We start from the raw sequence: 14,088 nt of genomic DNA, 5'->3' as shown, positions 1-14,088 counted from the left end.
CGGGACCTGCACGGGCAGGGTGTAGTGGTGTATATCGACGACATTCTTATATACTCCGCTGCACGCGCCGAGCATGTGTCCCTGGTGCGCAGGGTGCTTGGTCGACTGTTGGAGCATGACCTGTAGGTCAAGGGTGAGAAATGTCTGTTCTTCCAACAGTCCGTCTCCTTCCTAGGGTACCGTATTTCCACTTCAGGGGTGGATATGGAGAGTGACCGCATTTCAGCCGTGCGTAATTGGTCCACTCCCACCCCGGTAAAGGAAGTGCAGCGGTTTGCCAACTACTACCGGAGGTTTATCCGGGGCTTTGGTCAGGTAGCGGCTCCCATTACCTCCTTGCTGAAAGGGGGACCGGTGCGACTGCAGTGGTCGGCTGAGGCAGACAGGGCTTTTGGTCACCTGAGGGCTCTGTTTACCTCAGCTCCCGTGCTGGCTCATCCGGATCCCTCTTTGGCGTTCATAGTGGTGGACGCGTCCGAGGCTGGGATAGGAGCCGTTTTCTCTCAGCGCTCGGGCACGGCACCAAAGCTCCGCCCCTGTGCTTTCTTTTCAAAGACGCTCAGCCCAGCGGAGCGATACTATGATGTGGGGGACCGGGAGCTGTTGGCTGTTGTCAAGGCTCTGAAGACGTGGAGACATTGGCTTGAAGGGGCTAAACACCCTTTTCTCATCTGGACTGACCACCACAATCTGGAGTACATCCGGGCGGCGAGGAGACTGAATCCTCGCCAGGCAAGGTGGGCCATGTTCTTAACCCGTTTTGTTTTCACCCTGTCCTACAGACCAGGTTCCCAGAACGCTAAGGCAGACGCACTGTCCCGGATGTATGACACAGAGGAGCAGTCCATAGATCACACTCCCATACTTCCGGCATCTTGCCTGGTGGCACCGTTGGTGTGGGAGCTGGACGCGGACATCGAGCGGGCATTACATACAGAGCCCACCCCCTCCAGTGTCTAGCTGGGCGTCTGTACGTTCCGTCTGCTGTCCACGACCGTTTGATCTATTGGGCCCACACGTCACCCTCCTCTGGTCATCTTGGCATCGGTCGGACAGTGCGCTGTTTTAGTGGGAAGTACTGGTGGTCCACCTTGGCCAAGGACGTGAGGGTTTATGTTTCCTCCTGCTCGGTGTGCGCCCAGTGCAAGGCCCCTAGGCACCTGCCCAGAGGGAAGTTACAGCCCTTATCCATTCCACAACGGCCGTGGTCGCAACTATCGGTGGACTTCCTCACGGATCTTCCTCCCTCACAGGGTAACACCGCGATCCTGGTCGTTGTGGATCGGTTCTCTAAGTCCTGCCGTCTCTTTCCTTTGCCCGGTCTCCCTACGGCCCTACAGACTGCGGAGGCTCTGTTTACACACGTCTTCCGGCACTACGGGGTGTCTGATCGAGGTCCCCAGTTCACGTCAAGGGTCTGGAGGGCGTTCATGGAACGTCTGGGGGTCTCGGTCAGCCTTACCTCTGGTTTTCCTCCCCGAGAGTAACGGGCAGGTGGAGAGAGTAAACCAGGATGTGGGTAGGTTTCTGCGGTCTTATTGCCAGGACCGTCCGGGAGAGTGGGTGGCGTTCATCCCCTGGGCAGAGATGGCCCAAAACTCGCTCCGCCACTCCTCCACTAACCTCTCCCCCTTCCAGTGCGTACTGGGGTATCAGCCGGTTCTGGCACCTTGGCATCAGAGCCAGATCGAGGCTCCTGCGGTGGACGAATGGTTTAAGCTCTTGGAGGAGAGCTGGGACGCCGCTCATGTGCACCTGCAATGGGCCGTGAGGCGTCAGAAGGCGCAGTGAGGACCGGGTCTGGCTCTCGACCCGAAACCTACCCCTCCGCCTGCTCTGCCGGAAGTCCTGAGGAGACTGAACGAGGTTTGCTACAGGTTACAGCTTCCCCCCGATTTACCGTATTAACCTCTCGTTCCATGTGTCTCTCCTCAGGCCGGTGGTGGCTGGTCCACTCTAGGAGTCTGAGGTGCAGGAGGTTCCTCCGCCCCCTCTGGACAGCGAGGGGTACGGTCCGGAGGAGAGATGCTGGTGGAGGAGGTTTTGAACCCTTCGTTGCTGCAGGAGTTCCACCGTCTCCATCTGGATCGCCCTGTGCCTCGTCCTCAGTGTCGTCCCCGAGGTCGGTGTCGATGCGTGGCTGGAGCCGCGTGTCAAGGGGGGGTACTGACACGACTTCCGCCGAAGTCGGTCCCTCTCCTTGTTCGGGCGGCGTTCAGCGGTCGATGTCACCATCACCGTCACCTAGCCATCGCCGATCCACTTTTAATTTTCCATTTATTTTGTCTTTGTTTTACACATCTTGTTTCAATTCCCCAATTACATATTCATTGTTTAACCCTCTGTTTTCCTCATGGTTTTTTGTGCGTGATTGTTTTATATAAGTTCGGTCCGTTATTGTGGGCTCGGTATTTGTAACGTCCTGACCAGAGTTATTATGTGTTTTGCTTGTTTAGTGTTGGTCAGGACGTGAGCTGGGTGGGAATTCTATGTTGTGTGTCTAGTTTGTCTGTTTCTATGTCCAGCCTAATATGGTTCTCAATCAGAGGCAGATGGTAATCGTTGTCCCTGATTGAGAATCATATATAGGAGGCTTGTTTTGTGTTGGGATTTTGTGGGTGTTTGTTTCCTGTCTCTGTGGTTGTCTGCACCAGATAGGTCTGTCTCGGTTTTTGCACATTTTGTTATTTTGTATGTTGTTTGTAGTGTTTCACTTGTTCTTTTATTAAACATGTTGAACACTAGCCGCGCTGCACTTTGGTCCTCTCCTTCACCTATGGAAGAAAGCCGTTACAGAAACACCCACCAAACCCGGACCAAGCAGCGTGGCAACGGGCAGCAGCAACAGCAGCAGCGGTACCAGGAGGAATGGTCATGGGAGGAAATCATGAACGGAAAAGGACCCTGGGCAAAGGTTGGAGAGAATCGGCGCTCTCGGGAGGAGAAGGAGGCAGCCACAGCCCAGGAGCGGTGGATTGAAGAGGCAGCACGTAAGAGAGGCTGGAAGCCCGAGAGGCTCACCCAAAAATTTCTTGGGGGGGGGGGGGGCTAAAGGGGAGTGTGGCGAAGCCGGGTTGGATACCTGAGCCAACTCAGGTATCCGTGGAGTGAGAGGGCGTCGTACTGGTCAGACACCGTGTTATGCGGTAAAGCGCACGGTGTCCCCAGTACGCGTGCTTAGCCCAGTGCGGGCTATTCCACCTTGCCGCACTGGTAGGGCTAGGTTGGGCATCGAGCCGGGTGCCATGAAGCCGGCCCAACATATCTGGCCTCCAGTACGTCTCCTCGGGCCGGCGTACATGGCACCAGCCTTACAGGTGGTGTCCCCGGTTCGCCTGCATAGCCCAGTGCGGGCTATTCCACCTCGCCGCACTGGCAGGGCTACGGGGACCATTCAACCTGGTAAGGTTGGAGAGGCTCGGTGCTCAAGAGCGCGTGTCCTCCTTCACGGTCCGGTATATCCGGCGCCACCTTCCCGCCCCAGCCCAGTACCACCAGTGCCTACACCACGCACCAGGCTTCCAGTGCATCTCCAGAGCCCTGTTCTTCCTCCCCGCACTCGCCCTGAGGTGCGTGCCCTCAGCCCGGTACCTCCAGTTCCGGCACCACGCATCAGGCCTATAGTGCGTCTCAGCCGGCCAGAGTCTGCCGTCTGCCCAGCGGTGCCTGAACTGCCCGTCTGCCCAGCGGCGCCTGAACTGCCCGTCTGCCCAACGCCGTCTGAACTGTCCGTCTGCCCTACAGTCATGAGCTGCCCTACAGTCATGAGCTGTCCTACAGTCATGAGCTGCCCTACAGTCATGAGCTGCCTTACAGTCATGAGCTGCCCTACAGTCATGAGCTACCTCTCTGTCCTGAGCTACCTCTCTGTCCTGAGCTACCTCTCTGTCCTGAGCTACCTCCAAAATCATGTGGGGGCCTTGGGGAGGATTCTTAGGCTAAGGTCGTGGGCGAGGGTCGCCACTCAAAGGACGCTAAGGAGGGGGACAAAGACAGTGGTGGAGTGGTGTCCTCGTCCACCGCCGGAGCCGCCACCGCGGACAGATGCCCACCCAGACCCTCCTCTTGAGTTGTAGGGGTGCGTTCGGAGTCCGCACCTCAGGAGGGGGGTACTGTAACGTCCTGACCAGAGTTATTATGTGTTTTGCTTGTTTAGTGTTGGTCAGGACGTGAGCTGGGTGGGAATTCTATGTTGTGTGTCTAGTTTGTCTGTTTCTATGTCCAGCCTAATATGGTTCTCAATCAGAGGCAGATGGTAATCGTTGTCCCTGATTGAGAATCATATATAGGAGGCTTGTTTTGTGTTGGGATTTTGTGGGTGTTTGTTTCCTGTCTCTGTGGTTGTCTGCACCAGATAGGTCTGTCTCGGTTTTTGCACATTTTGTTATTTTGTATGTTGTTTGTAGTGTTTCACTTGTTCTTTTATTAAACATGTTGAACACTAGCCGCGCTGCACTTTGGTCCTCTCCTTCACCTATGGAAGAAAGCCGTTACAGTATTACGACATGTTATTGAATATTTGAGTAAAGTTACTTGCGCCTGACTCCTCTGCACCAGCTACACCCAGACTACATACACTACATACACTTTGGATGGTGTATCAATACACCCAGTCACTACAAAGATACAGGCGTCCTTCCTAACTCAGTTGTCAGAGAGGAAGGAAACCCTAGTGATTTCACCACGAAGCCAATGGTGACTTTCAAACAATTACAGAGTTTAATGGCTGTGATGGATCAACAACACTGAAGTTACTCCACAATAATAATCTAAATGACAGTGTGGAAAGAAGGAAGCCTCTACAGAATACAAATACTCCAAAACGTGCATCCTGTTTGCAACAAGGCACTTAAGTAAAACTGCCCCAAAAATTGTCAAAGAAATGTACTTTATGTCCTGAATACAAAGCGTTATGTTTGGGGCAAATCCATCACTCTTCATATTTTCAAGAATGGTCGTGGCTGCAGAGGTGTTGACAGAATTTTGGAGACCCATGAAAAAAACAAATCCTGGGCACCTAACATAGAAATCAGATTAAAATAACGTACTGAACAGTAAGTGTTATTAAATGTACTAACTATACGCTTCTGCTGCTCTATACTACAATTGTGCAGATTCTAGTTTCCACCTTCATCCTTTGCCTATATTAACAATATTGCAAATATTAACAAAAGCTGTCTGTGTCATGAGATTTATATGATGCTTTATTATAAATAACTACACAATTGGTGACTTATTTTTAATATATGGTATTGTAGTCAGTTTTAATGAAGATAAACCAATGATCCATGTTTCAGATGAAAAAATGTATTACCAATTCTTATAAACAAGGCTAAACCTCTTCTGCCCTATGCATAATTCCTAAATATATGCCTAAATAACATCCCCAAAATAAAAATAAATTCTGAACTATGTGGACTGCAGGCATAAATGTGGTACCTACAGAGAACAAGCATCTGTGAAACTGCAACTGTAGTGTCAAGACCTTATGTGGGCATTCCTGAGTAAGTTCAACAGGAGATAAACCTCAGCAGATAATACTCTGAAACAGTATTTTGCCCATCCCCAGGCAGGCTTGGGTAGAACAGGTTAAGGCATTTGTCCTTGTGTTTGTTCCCTGTACACAAAACTCAGAGGTTACACTGCACCAAGAGCCCAGCGTCGAGCCTTCTTGTGAGCAAACTCATTTATAATGTCTTTAAAGTTAAATTTTCTAGCTAACTGGTTTTCAATTGAAAGGATGGCAAGGCTGTTCAAACTTTCTTGGCACATTGTAGATCTTAGATAGTTCTTTATACGTTTCAGCTTACTGAAGGCACGTTCACCTCCAGCAACTGTTACGGGCATTGTACAGAAGATTCGCAGCGCAATGCACACCTCTCCAAAAATGCTCTGTAGCTGCATCTTGTGGATGGCATTTAGGAGCTCAGGAGAAAGACCATCTGAAAAAATGGCACCATATATCGTCTTTAGATGTCGCACTTCATTTTCAAATCCATCTGTGAGATCTTTGGAGTACTTGCTTCTCAATTTGTGGCAAGATACACAAATTTGGTTTCAGTCATTTTCCCAATTGTAAGTATTGGCGATAACTCCTCGCATATTGCTGCAATCGCGTGGAACCGCATGTCCAAATGACTGATTATACTATCCAGAGCCACATAAAACACTGTGTTGCGAAATCCAGTGTCTGACTTCTGTTCATTTGCTATGTCATCTTCAGTCTCATCAGGGAAACGTTTTCTCTCTTCCTGGCGGCTCATCTGTTCACTGTGAAACTGAGTAGTTCCACCCATTTCATTTGCCACCATGGAGGCTTCTGCCAGAAGAGCGTCACCATTGATTACGCAGAGCCTGAATTTCTTCCTGTGGTGCCTTAATGTGAGCTGCTTCAGTGTCCAGAGAAATATGTCCTGACTGAAGAATTAGGCTTCTATTCTCAATACCCTGAAACACTTTTACCCAGAAAGTGAGCAGGAAGACATGAAGTAGCTTTTCAGACCTTTTGCCTCAGATTTGGCTTCGTTTGTTCGGCTGCAGGTAGCAAGAAGCATGTCTAGGGCCTTGGTGATAGACGATAAATGAGGCGCCACTGGTTGGATCGCAGCAATACGCGCACTCCATCACGTGTCTGAAAGGCGGTTAAGACAGCATCCAGTCTTTTCCTTGAGAATGGCCCATCACTCTGGGCTGGCACAGAACAGATTGTAAAGACGATTCACACAGCCAAAAAAAGGTTGATACTTCTGGGCACGACTGAGCTGCATGTACACACACAAGATTAAGAGTATGGGAGGCACAAGGCGAGTATGTGGATTCTTTTGCAGTATGTGTGCTTGAACTCCCTCACTTTCCCTGACATATTTGCACCATTATCATAGCCTTGACCTCGGCAATCTGCTAGGTCAATACCATGCCCTTCCAGTGCACTCAAAATCATTTCAGAAATTTGACTGCCTGTCTTTCTAGCAAAGTCTTTAAATTCAAGAAAACGTTAAATTATTTCCAATTCACCTGTTCCCTGAACTTTATCTTTGTGTACATATCTCACCAATAATACATTTTGCTCAGTATGGGAAATGTCTGGAGTTGCATCACATATAATAATAGATTAATAGAATAATAGATAGCATATTCTCTTTCATAAAGCATTGTTTTCAAAACCCTTTGACCACCTATTCCTATGAACTCATTTTGGCTCTTAGGGCTGCGGTAGCGGGCCATAATTTGACAACAGTTCAAGGAACCCTAGGCAATGTCCATTATGCACATCATCAAGATTGAGTGATTTGCCTCTGGAATGGCAGATTCCGAGATGCTAAGTACAGTGTCACACCCACAAGCCTTTCTAGAAGTGCTCTGTTTTTATACATTTCTGACTGTATTTGTTTCTGCAGCTGACTGTCTATACCTGTAGCTGTTGTTACGGTATGCTGCATATTCTTCCATTTCCAGTAACAGTTCTTGTGAGACACACCATCCTCATTCTCTGGTAGTGTGTCATACATTCTCTGCCATTTCACTGATGATATCTTATAGCCATCCTTACTATTCAGAGAACTGGGTGATGGTTCACTTTGCTCATGAGAAAAAATAACACATGGAATGCAATATAATGCCTTTACACTCTTACTATAAATAAGCCAGTCTCTCCGCACCTTTTCTCTTCCATTTGCTGACTACTGTACTATAAATAGTTGTGGAAGAGCTTGCCTTCTGAGTCTGGGGGCATGATTTTTTACAGTTCTCCTCACCACACCTGTTTGCTAGTTTGCAAACAATAGCTTCTCTTTCATGGTCTTGTACTTTCTCTGGCCACAGTGCTGGATCATCTAAAACCTCCTCTTCCTCACTTCGAATCTGTCCATACTCTTCCTTTCCCTTATTACTTGCTTGTTCAATCTCTTCTGTCACTCCTTCACCTCCTCCCTGCTCTCCTCTGCATCAGAGTCTGTCTGACAGCTTTTTGCTGAGATTCTGCCTACCTGGGGCTCTCTAGGCACTAGGAAGTGGGTAAACAAAGGGAATGTTAGGGTTAATGTTCTCTCCTAAAAAAGGTTACCATACTAAAAATCTACTACTGAAAGAAAAAAAGTTTCATAGTATACATATCAAATAGGATACGTATTTAAGTGTGTCTAAGTCATCATGTGCCGAACTTTACAATTTAAAAATGGTCTAGTTATGCTGCTGCTACAAAACAACTACCTCACCTCCAAGATCCCCTGTTTCAACTTCATGTAGTAGACACACGTTGGGATGGTTGGATAGAGAAGCCTGATCTGATTATGGTTATACGTTTTCATTTTCATCACAGATTTTTAAAACACTTTTAAAATGATAAACAAATAATTCTCTAAACATTTAGGGGCCCCTACCAGGCTCGGGCCCCATGAATCATTAATGTCCCCCCCCCCCCCCTTAATGATGCCCTTGGGTGGCTGCATCATGTTATGAGTATGCTTGTCATTGGTAAGCACTAGGGATTTGGGGGGGGGGTTAGTTACAGTTTTGAGTTAAATTGGCTTGAAAATCTATAGCAAGACTAGAAAATGGCTGTGTAGCAATGATCAACAACTAATTTGACAGAGCTTGAAGAATTTGTTAAAGAATAATGTGCAAATATTGTACAATCCAGGTGTGCAAAGCTCTTAGAGACTTACCCAGAAAGACTTGCAGCTGTAATCACTGCCAAATGTGATTCTAACATGTATTGACTCAGTGGTGTCGAAACGTATGTAAATTAGATATTTCTCTATTTCATGAAAAACAAATGCAAACAAATTCTAAAAACATGTTTTCAATTTGTCATTATAGGGGTATTGCATGTAGATGGGTGAGAAAAAAATGCTATTTCGTTACATTTCGAATTCGGTCAAAAAACACAACAAAATGTGGAATAAGTCAAGGGGTATGAATACTTTCTGAAGACACTGTATATTCTTGTTACAGTATGTAAGGACTCTTGAACAGGAGGACAAAAGGTGATGCAAAGCACTTCTACAATATTTGTCTACGTAGGCAAATAAAATAAAAATACCAGCAAAGACAGCAGATAAACCATTGCAATCACGGTAATTATTATGTTCAAACTGCATGCTGTATTTCAAGACGAAGTACCATCGATTGACCATTGACGGGAAGAATGTATGTCCTTGTAGAACATTGCTTTTCAAAATGTTCCAGTTTTTTTAAATTTTATCCTGAGATGAGGAAGGAAAGTGGATTTACCAGAAATAACGTGTCAATGTGTCAGTCTCAGAAAAAAGGAAGCAGATGCCATCTCTAGTAGACTAGTGGAGCTGGTATCTAGCTGAGATGCTAGATAATGGCCACATGCAGGTAGCATTTCATGAACAGGGAGACAAACAACTTCAAAAACCTCTGTTGGGAGGAAGTAGCCTACCTGGCATATATAGAGATGTTTTTTCCTTTAAACTGAACCATAAAAAGCCCTCTTTGTTTGTCTGGATCAGAGCTTCAAATGCAGCAGAGAGAGAGCGCGGGAGAGAGGACATACCATCCCCCTTAAAGCCACTGAAGCCTGTTCTGAGAGGGGCCCTCTTTGGTGGGTGGTAGAGGGAAGGGAGGGATGTAGGGAGGGAAGGAGAGGCAGGTGCTGAGGAACAGTGACTCTGTTGTGGGTCCTCTCAGTCTCTCTACTCTCATCCCTCTTTCCATCTCTCACTCCCACCATCACCAGGAAACAGGTGTGTGTGAATCCCTGCCTCCCTGCCTGTCAACTCTCTGCCTCTATCCCTCCATTTCTTCAGTCTCTCTCTCTCTCTCCCTCTCTCTCTCTCTCTCTCTCATGCTTCAGCTGTCTCATGCATGCTGTTTTAGAATGCAGTTTATTGACAAAATATATTTTTGTGTATTATATTCTCATCATCTTCAAGGTCTCTTTCTGTCACACGCAAATCCTGAATCCCCTGAGTCTATCAGACCCTGGACTATAGAGGAGACAGGGTGCCATTTGGGACGCCCAAGTTCCTTTATCACCTGAACATGAGCTCATCAACCCTTTGGAACCCTGCGGGCGTGACAACATCGTCAATGTGACAACATCGTCATAACAACATTGTCAAGGGCAACGTGTTCTGACAGGAGCCATAAAAGTCTATTAAACAGCAATCAACTTCCATTTGGGTTGGCGTTGATGACTAGCACATGGCGATAATGCTGAATGTATTAATTCATGCTTATTTATTCATTCATGCACAGAGGCAGAGTACAATCCACCAATAATAACATGAACACATTTCTAATTTAAGGTGTAACGTTATCAGTTCAGTGTGTCAATTATGAAGTAGGCCTAGGCTGCGTCCTAAATGGCACCCCATTCCATATATAGTGCATGATATAAGGAAAAGGGTGCCATTTGGGATGCACCCCTAGTCTTTGATCCCCACCCTCACATTGCCTTTGACTGTTGGATGGATCAATCATAGATAGACGCAAGGCTGAGCTGTCTATTGACACAGATAATGTGACAATTGACTGCTCTCATTACATAATGTGTTGAGCCATGTTCATACTGTTGGTAAAACAATCATACATCCCAATTAGCACCTTATTCCCAATGTAGTGCACTACTTTTGACCAGGGCCCATATGGATCTGGCCAAAAGTAGTGCATGGGCCCTGGTCAAAAGTAGTGCACTACATTGGGAATAATGTGCTATTTGGGATGCAGTCCATGTCTTCATTATTGGTGGAACAGGTGTTGCTGTATACAATCCTAGACGTCCATTCTCCAACGCACTCAAACGCAATGTATTTTTCATTTGTCTTTTATTGTTGACACACTGTCACTCTGAAGCCTTGCTGCTTAGCAACAGAAGCCTGCCGGCTGCTGTTTTTCAAACTTTTGTCAGGGAAAGACCATCCTCTTCCTGTCCCCTGGGATAGATGGAAAGGTCACATCACTCGTCCACTAGTCTATCCACAGAAGATGTACTCAAATACCTGTCTGTCAATACAGAGGAAGGAGGAGTGTTTGCCATTGTCAGTCTGTCTGTTGGCACAAAACATCCATTTTGGGACAATGGGAAGAGCATCCATACATCCATGTAACCTGGCACTGATATCCACACTGAATATCGCTCTGTTTCACTGTTGTTTGTGTGTGTCCCAAATGTCACTCTATTCTGCCATTTGGTACACATATTTTACTTTGCAGAGTGTCCCAGTGTCTATTGGACTTCCGATCTAGAGTCCTCCTCTGAACTAGTTTTTAAATGATCCTCTCCCAAAGGAAAATAACATGACAATAAATATACTTTATTAATCCCAGAAGGTGAAATTGGTAACATTTTACTTAAATTAACTTTATGTTTGACTACAACAGAAAAGTATTAAATAAATATAATAAACCTAACATCTTTTTGAAAAGGCATCTAATTTGACATTTCAGGGACGAGAGCTTCAGTCCTCCATCATCACCTTATTGTGATTCCTCTCACACAACACACAGAATACATTCATGCATTCTCCCAGACGAAGCAATCAGGACCAGGATGGTTTTCCGTCCCTTTGACTTTCGTAAATGTAATGGTTTATCAATAAAGCAGCTCATTTAAAGCAGGCCGAACACACACTGCAGAAGCCAAGTGTGAATGTGAAAGCCCGTTTTTTCCCCAAATGGCACCCTATTCCCTACATAGGCCCTGGTCAAAAGTAGCGCACTATTTTTTATATTTTTTATTTCACCTTTATTTAACCAGGTAGGCTAGTTGAGAATAAGTTCTCATTTGCAACTGCGACCTGGCCAAGATAAAGCATAGCAATTCGACACATACAACAACACAGAGTTACACATGGAATAAACAAAACATACAGTCAATAATACAGTAGAAAAATAAGTCTATATACAATGTGAGCAAATGAGGTGAGATAAGGGAGGTAAAGGCAAAAAAGGCCATGGTGGCGAGGTAAATACAATATAGCAAGTAAAACACTGGAATGGTAGATTTGCAGTGGAAGAATGTGCAAAGTAGAAATAGAAATAATGGGGTGCAAAGGAGCAAAATAAATAAATACAGTAGGGGAAGAGGTAGTTGTTTGGGCTAAATCATAGATGGGCTATTTACAGGTGCAGTAATCTGTGAGCTGCTCTGACAGCTGGTGCTTAAAGCTAGTGAGGGAGATAAGTGTTTCCAGCTTCAGATATTTTTGCAGTTTGTTCCAGTCATTGGCAGCAGAGAACTGGAAGGAAAGACGACCAAAGGAGGAATTTGCTTTGGGGGTGACCAGTGAGATATACCTGCTGGAGCGCGTGCTACGAGTGGGTGCTGCTATGGTGACCAGTGAGCTGAGATAAGGCGGGGCTTTACCTAGCAGAGACTTGTAGATAACCTGTAGCCAGTGGGTTTGGCGACGAGTATGAAGCGAGGGCCAACCAACGAGAGCGTACAGGTCGCAATGGTGGGTAGTGTATGGGGCTTTGGTGACAAAACGGATGGCACTGTGATAGACTGCATCCAGTTTGTTGAGTAGAGTGTTGGAGGCTATTTTATAGATGACATCACCGAAGTCGAGGATCGGTAGGATGGTCAGTTTTACGAGGGTATGTTTGGCAGCATGAGTGAAGGATGCTTTGTTGCGAAATAGGAAGCCGACTCTAGATTTCATTTTGAATTGGATATGCTTAATGTGAGTCTGGAAGGAGAGTTTACAGTCTAACCAGACACCTAGGTATTTGTAGTTGTCCACGTATTCTAAGTCAGAGCCGTCCAGAGTAGTGATGCTGGACGGGCGAGCAGGTGCGGGCAGTGATCCGTTGAATAGCATGCATTTAGTTTTACTTGCGTTTAAGAGCAGTTGGAGGCCACGGAAGGAGAGTTGTATGGCATTGAAGCTCGTCTGGATGTTAGTTAACACAGTGTCCAAAGAGGGGCCAGAAGTATACAGAATAGTGTTGTCTGCGTAGAGGTGTATCAGAGAATCACCAGCAGCAAGAGCAACATCATTGATGTATACAGAGAAGAGAGTCGGCCTGAGGATTGAACCCTGTGGCACCCCCATAGAGACTGCCAGAGGTCTGGACAACAGGCCCTCCGATTTGATACACTGAACTCTATCAGAGAAGTAGTTGGTAAACCAGGCAAGGCAATCATTTGAGAAACCAAGGCTGTCGAGTCTGCCAATAAGAATGTGGTGATTGACAGAGTCGAAAGCCTTGGCCAGGTCGATGAATACGGCTGTGCAGTAATGTCTCTTATCGATGGCGGTTATGATGTCGTTTAGGACCTTCAGCGTGGTTGAGGTGCACCCATGACCAGCTCTGAAACCCGATTACTTGGCTTTCGAAGACCTTAAAAATCCAGGGTAGGATAGATATAGGTCTGTAGCAGTTTGGGTCTAGAGTGTCACCCCCTTTGAAGAGGGGGATGGCCGCGGCAGCTTTCCATCTTTGGGAATCTCAGACGATACGAAAGAGAGGTTGAACAGGCTAGTAATAGGTGTTGCAACAATTTCGGCAGATAATTTTAGAAAGAGAGGGTCCAGATTGTCTAGCCTGGCTGATTTGTAGGGGTCCAGATTTTGCAGCTCTTTCAGAACATCAGCTATCTGGATTTGAGTGAAGGAGAAATGGTGCGGGCTTTGGCGGGTTGCTGTGGAGGGTGCCGGGCAGTTGACCGGGGTAGGGGTAACTAGGTGGAAAGCATGGCCAGCCGTAGAGAAATGCTTCTTGAAATTCTCAATTATAGTGGATTTATCAGTGGTGACAGTGTTTCCTAGCCTCAGAGCAGTGGGCAGCTGGGAGAAGGTGCTCTTATTCTCCATGGACTTTACAGTGTCCCAGAACTTTTTTGAGTTAGTACTACAGGATGCAAATTTCTGTTTGAAAAAGCTAGCCTTAGCTTTCCTAACTGCCTGTGTATATTTGTTCCTAACTTCCATGAAAAGTTGCATATCACAGGGGCTATTCGATGCTAATGCAGAACGCCACAGGATGTTTTTGTGCTGGTCAAGGGCAGACAGGTCTGGAGTGAACCAAGGACTATATCTATTCCTAGTTCTACATTTTTTGAATGGGGCATGCTTATTTAAGATGGTGAGGAAGGCACTTTAAAAGAATAGCCAG

Source organism: Salvelinus alpinus, chromosome 10, assembly GCF_045679555.1.
Source record: "Salvelinus alpinus chromosome 10, SLU_Salpinus.1, whole genome shotgun sequence".
NCBI classification, from domain to species: Eukaryota; Metazoa; Chordata; class Actinopteri; order Salmoniformes; family Salmonidae; genus Salvelinus; species Salvelinus alpinus.
Note: the sequence above shows the minus strand (reverse complement) of the source record.